Raw genomic sequence first — 11,359 nt, 5'->3', positions numbered from 1 at the left:
GTCTCATCTAGTAATTCTAGACCCACAGTCATGTGCAAGTCAACAAGTTCAATTGCGTGATTAACCTCCTCCAATAATATCATTTTCTTCATCTCTAGAGCTCATTTGAATTTATTTATTGATTGTGAAATAAATTTTGTTAGATTCCTAAATTCATGATCTATCTGTTAGTGTAATTAGTTCATATAGTTCAGTGATACCTTTAGGATTACTTTATTATTTTGAAATGCTCGTTATGGTTATTTAGAGAATGAATTTTTATGATGCATGGTAGCTAGTGCACCTTGTTTTATTATATATATAGTAAATTGATATTAACAATAAGGATGCCTTTAGTTGCTAAGATAATACATGAAATATTTCATACTTGTTTAGTGGGAATAATAGGTAACTTTGCGTATTAGTCATTAGAGTTAGCTTAGTAGCTTGGTAGATGTATTCTTATTTTAAGAGTTGCGGTTGCCTATATATTAATTATTGTATCATCATCACTGCATGCATATAGAGGACGAGCCACTGGAGATCGTGACCTTCGACGAGCATGAGTACGACGAAGTCGTCGAAGAGTACGAGGAGATCCTCGTGCAGGAGGACGTTCTGGAGCCGCACGTCACTGACTTTGCTGACACCGCGCCTGCCCAAGGCAAGCCCCGGTGCATAACCCCTATTTTTAAATGATCACTGAATATATTTATATGATATGCATTTACGTTACAGGCATTTTATGGAAGCTACATGCATAAATATATCCACCATGAGTCCTACTAGTACAGGTCGAGTAGCTGCTATGCTCAGGATGTCGGTAGCGTGAGTAACCTGTCGTTACTCGCAAATAGGTGATTAAACTATGATATCATGATGAAATAATGGAAAGGAAAATGGTGACCGGACAGGGATGTGGATTTGGTACTGGTGGGTGTGAGGGGTTGTGTCCTGCGGCCAACAGGGCATAGCCCGGTTACACTTTTTCCCTGTCTGTGTCGATTAAGGACCGGTCGTTGCATATGACTCTAGGCAAGTCACAGATTATTGTCCCGAGCACATACTTGGGTATGGGCGCAGGGAAGGCTTGCTGCTCTCTTGTCGCGGATCCGGCTCTTTCCGGACCGACTGATGGGAAGAGGAGGTGGTGGAGGTCCTTGCACCGCACTGAGTCCGGGACTCAGGATGTGGGGGCTTGGAGTCCAAGTTTGGACGGGGACCTGGACACCCGGGACAGGAGAGTGGTGGGTTAGTCCTGCTTGTGCCTGGGGTACAAGCAGGGCGTGTGTCTTCGGGGCACCCAGCTGGGCACATTGATTCGCGAATCGCCGGGTTATCCGGTACGGCTTGTCTGCGGTTTAGCACCGTAGTAAGAATTGAAAGTTGAAAGGAGAAGAAATGGAACTGATTGCTCAACTCTTGCTTGAAAGTAGAACAGGCTTATATAGATTGACTAGATGAAAACTTAATACGGCTGATGATAATAATGTATCAATAAGGACTCACTATTAGTATTGCTTTTGCTAAAAGAGAACCAGCAAACCATAAAGCCTAGCATATTCCTTGGAGTCGGGAAAGTATTCCCACTATCGGATAAGTCTTGCGAGTACATTGTGTACTCAGGGTTTATTTACCCCTGTTGCAGGTGACGCTTGAAGAGTTCCTTGTGTGGAGGATCCATCTGGTGGGCTCAGACGGAATCCTCGTTATCTTATCGCTAGATGTTATCTTTTAATATTCCGTTGTTTATTATTTCGCACTCTGTATTTGGTATTGTAATAATGTACTTTTCAAGAAACTCTAATGTATGAGATAGACTTGTGTTGTAACTCGTTTTCATTATTGGATCCTTGGGAAAAATGTGGATCTTTCGGGTTCTCCCTTAGGGTGTGCCCGACGGACACCGCTCGCTGTAGTTACTTTCGGGGTGCTTAGTGTCTGATGGAAGACGAGCGCCTTCGTAAGTACGCTATTTCGGGTGGTTCTGCCACATACGTCGACGAGGGCGTCCCGGTCCCCAGGGCTTGCGGCGGCAGGGCATAGTCGGGGTGCTCCGCCGTGGGCTTCCGGAGCAGGCCGACCTGCAGAAAACGTCGAAGACAGCGGGGCGATGAGCAGAAGCACGAACACCGCCACGCTGCGGAAGATCATGGCTCTGAGGAGCCCCTCACCGGCCTCGTACGAGCATGCCGAACGCTGGCCTGAATCGTACACACGTCGTACTCTGCTCTTAGCCATGACATCGTGATGACGTCATATGCACTCTTTTTCCCTTTGAAAATTAAAGAAGAAATGTCTTGAAAATACAAGTATACGTATATCAACCAGCAGCTATCCTGAGCCGTCCATTCTTTAATCTGTGGCCTAGGCGAAAGTAAGAGGGGAAGGGCAGCATTGTCTTTTTGCATTGGCTGATGACTCAGCGCCATCGTGGCTTGCGTGAGTGGCATGCTAGGGAGAAAAATGATATTTTTGTAGCTTATTTCTCTCCACCGTTGAAATCGTACCGTCGGCTATAAGAGTGGTAAAAAGTTAAATATCCCTCCTCTCCCACACTCCCCACGCCGCCCACCAGGGCAAGCCGGGCGCCGGCCACCAGGCGAGGCCGCCGGCCTCCGGCCGCCAGCACGGCAGACGCCGGCCCTAGATGCGGCAACGGTGCGGGATGTGGCGGCGCAGGCTCAGCAGGCGGCGGCGTGGGCTCAGGAGGGCGTTGGTGGCTTGAGCTTTGTGGAGGACAAGGCCACGGTGGCGGCCGCCACAACTGCCCACGACGACACGCGCTTTCGACGTCACGCAACCACTCGAGATCAACATCCTCTACCATGTGAGACAACCGTCTTCCTTCCTCCATCTCCCCTTGTGTTTAGTGAACTGCTAGGTAAATTAATCTTTGAATTGTCAGATTCCTTTGACGCAGCGGATGCCCTTTTCAGGTAAACAATGCAGTGGTCTTTGTCTCCATCGCTTGCCAGTGTTTTACACTATAGATTAATCTGATTCCTATGGCCTTACCTTATCTAACACAACTTGAGTGCTAATATGATATTTTATTAGCAGATGTATTATGTGTTTGTTGATCCTTCTCATTACGTGGATTAGTTTTCCAATCAAAATTGACGGAGTCTACCAATCAAGATACACCTATGATGCTGCTATCTATAATAGATGAAGTTGAGAGGTAAGCCTCTGGCATGTCCATTTCCATTAATTTGCTGCAATATTTTAGTAAAATAATTTATATTAGAATAAACTGGATACTTTTTACCCAAATTGACTATGGTTAATCGAAACAAAAGCAGAAAACTATCAATAACCTCGCTAGGTTAATCGAAACAAAAGCAGAAAACTCTCAATAACCTCGCCTCCCTAAACCATTGCCTTATATTGTCTACCAATAATTGTCGGGGTTCATGGCTACTTATCCTATGGATGAATTTCATCTTGTCGGGGTTCATGGTTGCTCGGCATCTCTGGTTGTTTCAATGCTTCACTATTTTTGTTGAAGAAGCTGATGGGCTGGTTGCCATTTTACATGGTTATTCATGTTTTCTAGATGTATGTTGCAAAATACTGAGATAGTAGTTATATTATAATATGGTGACTCAATTTCTATCTCTATTTTCTTTGTTGGTCATATCTCTGAATACATCCAGTTAATTAGCTTTGCTTCTAGAGAAACAAGCAACTAAACACACGACAATATTACACTATGTTCATCAAATGCCTATTTGTTTATTGCTGATTTGCCTTACAAACTCATGACGACATGAGTGTCGTTAGTCAGAAAAGGAATGAGTGCCAATAAACTCTTCTGACCATGTCCCCTACTACGACGGTACACCCTGCTCTGGTGCCACTAATATTTTCTCTATTTTTTTATGTTATGAACAACTTTTATTTGCTCATGAGATTTGACAGAAGGCATGATAGATACAAGTATCATGTACAATATATTAATCTGACAACTGCATCCTTTGTACAATTTGAGAGATTGGTTATATGTCCTGGTCAAGGACCCTTTTGGGTCTGGTTGTTAAAATTTACTATAGTTATGATAGTGCCTTATCAATATCGAAGAAATGTCATTCGTTGAAAAGAAATGCAGGCACACTAAATTTATAATACATGTGATTCTCATTGCTGTGTGTAGATGTACTTACCTTTCAGCTGATTGATTTGTTCTGCAACTTCAGTCATGTCTAAAAGGTTATCTATACTGAAAGTGTTTTTCTTTTGGGATGCGGGTGTGAGCAGGAGGATGTACTCGCTGTACGACCAGATCAATAGAGTCATGACTTTCAGACTCGAATTGTATTTACCCATCTGTATTTAGTTGTTTGATTTTACAAGGTTTGAGTATATATTTTTCATTCTGTTTTATTTAGGTACGGATTACCTGCAGAAAGGTTGTGGATTAGTGTTTTTTGAAGATGACAATGAAGCATTCAACATCTGGCACAATGAGGTCAGCTATCTAAATCTAAAGTTTATAAATGTCTTCAACCATATTTCACTGCCAACCTAGGCTAGGAGTACAAGAGCGCCGTGCACAATTAGAGGGGAGTGAGGGAAGGAGGGAGGGAGGCAGGGAGTAACAATAACAGTGAACTGTAGTAGAAGCAGGAGTAGATAATCTTCTGATTCATTAATCATCTTTAACTGTCAAAGCATGCATACTCTTCTGGAGATGCAATGGCTATATTTTGTAACACTGGAGATGCTGGACCTAAGAAAGATATTTGTTCCCTTTTTATTATATATAAGCAGTAGCTTTGCAGTATGAGTGATAGATTCTATATTTGTTCTTTTATGAAGGTTGGTGTACCAAAGGAGCGGATTTTGAAGGTTGATAATGGAGGCTATTCTTGAAAGACCAAACTAATGAGTGCTTGCTGTTTGGTGTGTTCCCTGCTCTTAAAAATCCAGAGAAATTTGTTGCTGCGTTTATTTCTTCATCTTGTGGTACAATCAAATAATGATGTTTTTTCGTATTTCATTTTCAGATCTTGATGACACTTTGTATCCCTTAAGCACTGGCATCAATCTAGCTTGTCGCAAAAACATACAAGGTGGGTAATGATACTAATCTTTTTTTTCACTGCTTCGTGCTTCATGTATTTATAGGCTGTTTTCTTGGAGCTTTGTATGAGCACAGTTGCCATTTTGACACCAGAAAACCTTCAGGTATCACATATTTGTAAGATGAATAACAAACATTCTTATTGCAAGGGGCATTCTTGTTGATTGTAATTCCTTATATAAAGTTGGGCAAAACAATAAACTAGAATGGTGTGGCATGTTTCCTGTCTGGATTACTGAACATTCTCTAGCATTGGTTAAGCCTTTGATTTTTATCTCTAAGTTGCCAGATAATACAATTTCTAAGTTCCAATGAACTAATATAGCAGCAGCCATAATATTCCATAAAAATTTTGACATGCATTTGACTGAAAGTATATGCCTATTTCAATAAGCAACAGTAGCTTTTTTTAGCATAATAAGCAACAGTAGCTGACCAGTCAACGAACACACACTCATAGCCTATCCAATAGATAGAAATTCACCTGGACAAATGTTTGTTATTGTCTTGGTGAATGAGACATAGGTGCCCTGGTCCAGCGATTAAGAAGCAAAGCATGGTGAGTTGGTCTCTTTTCTTTGTTGATTTGAGTGTATATATGAAAATTTTGGAGAGCAATTTAGGTTAGCTTTCCATAGATCTATTTGGACAGTAATTATTTGAGTTCTGGATATTTGAAAATTTTTGGAGATGCTTAGACTTGTTTCTGAGAGGTTACGAACAGCAAGTTGTTGCCTTCTGTTAAGGCACTCTCTTGAGTTAAATGATTGCATGTTTAGCTAATTTCCTTTGTTTGCTGGCTTAGGCTCCTTCATGATTTTTTTTGCGATTAGTTCTTTCATGATTGTTTGCACGTCTTTCAAAAAAATCATGATACTATGAATTTATTTTTTATGATAGTACTTCCATTCTTGTAATTAGGTTCCTTCATGTTTTTTTTTGTTTTGTGATTTTTGGTTTGCGATTAGGTTCCTTCATGATTGTTTGCATGCCTTTAAAAAAAATCCTGATACTACGGATTCAGTTTTTATGATAGTACTTCCATTCTTGTATTGTGCTAAATTCAATTTTTGAATTTATGAAAGGGAATGCTACCAACATGGCACTTCTGAGAGGAGGGAGGTTGGTGGTGGACGACGTAGTGCTGGACTTGGAGAAAAGAAAACAGATTCTGCAATGGAATTCATCAACCTCCTTGGTGGTTTCTTCTCTGTTTGGCACTGTTTTACTTTTGAAAAAATACTACAAAGCATGTTGTAACATGCATTCCATGAAACCTGAAGCCGACAATCAGTTTGTCCCCCATCTTGGCCATATGAGCCACCCGTGATTGTTCATGAAATTGGTCAGATCAATGGCCCTGTTCGCTTCTCTTATAATCCGTTTTTTTCAGTTTATTTTTTCAGTCGGAACAATGCTTTTTCTCTCACAACAATTCAGCCGGAACAGTGTTTCGGCTTGTTTTTTCAGCGAAGCGAACGGGGCCATTGATGCTTTTTTGAGGGACCTGCTAGCCGTGACCAGAAGATGGCCGTGATGAAATTGGTCAGATCAATGGCCTGCTAGCCGTGACCAGAAAATGGCTGTAGCAAAAGGGTGACAATAACCATTGATCAAGTATAATAGATTGATTTAGATTTACCATATTTTTCAAATTCGTAATAATAGGTTGTTTACCATGTTTGATGAATGAATGTTTAATATGAGTTACCCTAAATGTCGCCGTAGCGTTAGCACAGACAATATACTAGTCGTTATAAGAATCCAATAAAAAATAGTCGCTAATCCCCGTTCCAAAGAAAATACATACAAAATCCAATAAAGAAATTAATCCCCAATCCATCGAGTCCAGGCTCACCGTCGATGGTGTAATTTCATTGGCTGGATCTAGGTGTGCACCATAGCACAGGGCATGCTGCCCCCGCACGAGACGCCAGGAAGCTAGCGGGCAGCAGCTTGCACCGGCGCCGTCCAACCCAGGCAGATGGCGAGTTGTTGCTTGCCCCGGCAGCGTGCAGCTTCGGAGAGACGGAGAGGAGCTGCGTGCGGCGAGGTAGACTGGCGCGCCGTGCGGTGTTGGTGCGTGCGCGTGCGGCTCCGCAGAAGGGGGCGGCGGGGATGGGATGTTTTTTTAATGGGAGTGGACTGGTGTATTGTTCAGGGTTTTACTGTATTGGGCTAGACCGAGAGATATATGAACTTATTTTAATTGTCGCCATTTGAATTATCTTGGCTCGCAAGCTGGCTTGCTAGTTAACCGAAATTCAAACGAGTTGAGCTCGAGCCGAGCCACGAACAAGCGAGTCGAGTGAGCTAGCAAGTTACGAGTTTTTCCATTCAGGCCTATTTGGGAGCGGAATTATCCATGACGTCCTAATCTAATTCAATGCCAAAATATATGCTCGACCTGATAAACCTTAACTTGGGTTTTATCATGATAATCTAGCTTTCAAGGTGTATAATCTTTATTTATTTTAATACATATATATTTTTCAAACAAATCAGGTAGGAGACCTTAGAGCATCTCCAGCAGAACTATCGAAAATAGACTACCTATTTGTCTGCTTGGTACCTATATTTTGCTCCCAACTCTATCAGTGCCATCTAAGACAGACTACACAAACTAGTCATAGTAGAGAATACATGTGGGTCCCATATGTCATCCTCTTCAGTGTTCTCAACGGAACAGAGATGGCTGGAGCAGAGTTAGTCGGGAGCTCGCGGAAGACCTCCCGCGCGCCGGGGAACGCCGGAGCAGAGGTGGCCGGGGAACGCCAGTGCAGAGGTTGCCAACGCGCCGAGGAACGCATGCCGCCTTCTGCGCCGGCATGGCCACATCCCGCGCCGAGGAAGCCTGATTTGTTGGGTCAACAAATTTAGATAGTCTGATAGGTAGTTTGCTGGGTTTTTTTTAGCCTCCACTGTCTAAATAGAAATAGGAAAGGAGACCTTGTATATATACTTAAACATAATGCTCAAGCAGAAGAAACAAAACGCTACGGCCCGTTCGCTGGTCTGAAACTTGGCTGAAACTGGCTGAAAACACTGTTCTGGCTGAATTATTGTGAGAGAAAACACTATTTCAGCTGAAAAAAGAAACTGAACAAGCCGAATATAGGGTAAGCCGAACAGGGCCTACGTTTCAATTTGCACATGGGAGGGTTCCCGGTGAGAGGAGGGTGCTTTTTCATTAATAATAAAAGTTAGGATTACAATCAGATACGAGTCGGGGCATTTGCTTTCCATCGCACAATTTGCACATAAAACGCTTTGATAGCCGAGCTAATTTCGTGCGCTATTCTATTAATTGCACTTTCTTCTAATGCATCCAAAAAAAAAGAGTGCACATATACACACCGGATATATATATTAAATTAAAATAAAAAAATGACTCCTCCGTTCTTTCGTCCGTCAGTCTATCTCACTATGTTGACTCTCCTGTCGTAGCTAGGTTGCTACAAATCAGTTCTTTGGGACCAACGTTCCCAAATCTTTGTACTCTGTTTTAAGGTTTAATACGTCGGTCCTTATAAAAAAAAAGAGAGTCTATCTCACTCTACCTATTTGCATCTCACTCTTGTTGTTCACACGGTTCTAATCTAAATACAACAACAGGAAAACTCTCTGGTTTCATCCTGAATTCCTGATTCTAACCATGAGTCAAGAAGTTCGAATTCAACTTACCGTGATCACGTTCACATGGATTGCGAAATCTGAATCTGAACCACAGTGTGGCGAGGAGCTTTAATTTGGTCGTGCCAAAACCCGGCTCCAAATATTACCTGGAAATGATACTCACAGTACAGTCCGGACTTAGGTTCATGCAGGTCCTTATCTCTTTGTAAATGTGTGTATACCGTGACCTTTCATCCGTTGGCAAATGGCGATGTTAATGAAAGCTCTTCGGCATTTACCATTTGCCAGACTGGGTCAACTGCAAAGAGACTGCCCATTCCAACGCCAGCTTCAGGCCCTCATGGTCATGGCAAGCTATCGCCTCAGCTTGTAGTGCAGAGCCACTGGGACTGGTGATGCGCCAAAGTAGCCAGGATCGCCGTCCCTCTGATCTCTGATGACAGTTCGAAAGATACAACTGACAAGATGCCAGAAACAGAAAGACAGAAACATATGCACAAACATTGTATCCGATAGCCTGATATATGCACATACGTGCTGCCCAGGCAGCAGTACACTGAGTACAGCACACTGTAGAATTAGTCCTGAATATGACTGATAAGGGCTGTTCGCTTGAACTTATCAACTAGAATCTACAGTATTTTTCTCTCACAACAAATCAGTCAAGGTCGGCTTATCAGCCAACTTTAATACCAGCTGAACAGGTATGTCACTCTCATATGCATTCACGCATATCTTCCAAGTTTGGATGATCTTCCAGTCCTGACCAATTCTATGCTAGTTAACTAGTTAAGGCTCCTTTGGCTTGTAGGTTTTGTAAAGGTTTTTTGTAGGAATACTGTTCATGCAGGATTAGTTCCTATCTATCGTTTGGTTCGCAGGAAACATGAATAGTGTTTATAGGAATGTACTCCTTTGTATGCTGATTCCAAAGGATTCCTAGCATCCCATCCGAGCTCTTGGTATAATTCCTGTGCATGAAGAACGAGAAGCTCAGTGCTGCTACTGCTAGATAATGGCGGTCCTTGTATCTAGAAGAAATGCCATGTCTGATCAGCTAGTTAACATAAAACTTTATTATGGCTAAAAATCCTTTAGGATTCCTATGATTTTCCCATGACCTATCCAAAGAGCGGTCTACAACCCTACCATATTCCTATGTTATCTACAACCCTACCATATTCCTATGTTTCTCATATTCACATAATTTTTCTTCCCTATGTCCAAAGGAGCCCTTAAGAGTTGCAAATGGCTCCCCTGTCACTTCGAAAGTTCGAAGTGCCAGTCCTCCTAAACAGCCAGCGTACGTATTGGGACGCACGCTTGCAAATGGAAGCATTTGTCGCCGAGAGAACCATCAGCCAGCGTACGTATTGGGACGCACGCTTGCAAATGGAAGCATTTGTCGCCGAGAGAACCATCAGCCTGGTTTATCATGGTATAATATTTTTCTCTCACAACAAATCAGTTTCAGAACTTATCAGCTGGTCAGCTTCAGAGCTGCAAGCTGTTGATGGCAGCCTGGTAGGAACTTGTCATGCACCTCATTGACTGTTTATTCATTTTTATTACTTATAACTGGCAGGGACCGTGTGAACGTGTGCCCCCCTCTACCACAAATTTGACTGTTTATTCATTTTTATTACTTAAAATTGGCAGGGACCGCGCGAAGGTGTGCCCCTCTCTACCACAAATTTGATTGTTTATTCATTTTTATTACTTAAAACTGGCAGGAACCGCGCGAACGTATGCCCCACTCTACCACAAATTATGACGTCCAATCTCCCACTCCAGTTGGAGGTGGGGAGATGGTAGACTAGCGCACCCACTGATCTAGGCCATGGGCCTTCATGAGCGCCCATCGACCCCGTCCAGGTAAGTATGGATCAACGATGGTCCGAGCTTAATTATATAGGGCTCGTTCGCTTGCACCTGGTTGCGTCGCCGAGGTGGGACTAAACTCTACGCCTCCGAGAGAAACCAAGACGTCGTGCTTCCGTTGGATTGGGCGTGGACGGTGAAAGGTCCTAATATGGTTAGAGGGGGGTGAATAGTCTATTTAAAAATCTACAAATCAACTAGAGCAATTTGATTAGTATGACAAATAGCGTAATGCAAACTTGCTCTAGCTCTACAAGGGTTGCAAGCCACCTATCCAACAATTCTAGTTGCAATGATTACTTAGGCACCCAAACTTGCTATGTAACTACTCACAAAGAGCTCTCAAACTTGCTACTCTAAAGAGCTCAACTAGATGAATGTAAACAATAAAGCAAGCTCTCAATTCTAATTACACTAAAGAGCTTGTATCAACTAGTTTGCAAGAATGTAAATAAGTGAGTAGGGTGATTATACCGCCGTGTAGGGGATGAACCAATCACAAGATGAAGATTAAGCCAATCACCAGGAGAATGCAAACGACAAGAGACAACCGATTTTTCTCCCGAGGTTCACGTGCTTGCCAACACGCTAGTCCCCGTTGTGTCGACCAACACTTGGTGGTTCGGCGGCTAAGAGGTGTTTCACAAGCCTCGTCCACACGATTGGACACCGCAAGAACCTACCCACAAGTGAGGTAACTCAATGACACGAGCAATTTACTAGAGTTACCTTTCGACACTCCACCGGGGAAGGTACAACTCCCCTCACAATCACCGA

General features: G+C 42.7%; 1 long non-coding RNA gene and 1 other non-coding gene across 3 annotated transcripts; one reads left to right on the top strand and one right to left on the bottom strand.

Moving 5' to 3' along the window:
• The first annotated feature begins 2,537 nt into the window (after positions 1 to 2,537).
• Positions 2,538 to 6,346, top strand: LOC136464507 (uncharacterized). Of its 2 annotated transcripts, XR_010761200.1 has the most exons (6): positions 2,538 to 2,809; positions 3,043 to 3,163; positions 4,371 to 4,450; positions 4,801 to 4,884; positions 4,989 to 5,054; positions 6,151 to 6,346. It is a non-coding gene; the product is annotated as an uncharacterized lncRNA (long non-coding RNA). The 2 variants fall into 2 exon arrangements; XR_010761199.1 differs by lacking the exon at positions 2,538 to 2,809 and having other exon boundaries at positions 3,035 to 3,163.
• A 4,084-nt stretch (positions 6,347 to 10,430) lies between these two features.
• LOC136468136 (U1 spliceosomal RNA) lies at positions 10,431 to 10,584 on the bottom strand. The gene has a single exon (XR_010761677.1). It is a non-coding gene; the product is annotated as a U1 spliceosomal RNA (small nuclear RNA).
• Positions 10,585 to 11,359: the final 775 nt, after the last annotated feature.

The sequence above is a fragment of the Miscanthus floridulus genome, chromosome 7 (assembly GCF_019320115.1).
Source record: "Miscanthus floridulus cultivar M001 chromosome 7, ASM1932011v1, whole genome shotgun sequence".
Classification (NCBI taxonomy): domain Eukaryota; kingdom Viridiplantae; phylum Streptophyta; class Magnoliopsida; order Poales; family Poaceae; genus Miscanthus; species Miscanthus floridulus.
Note: the sequence above shows the minus strand (reverse complement) of the source record. Positions and strands in the feature narration are given on the sequence as shown.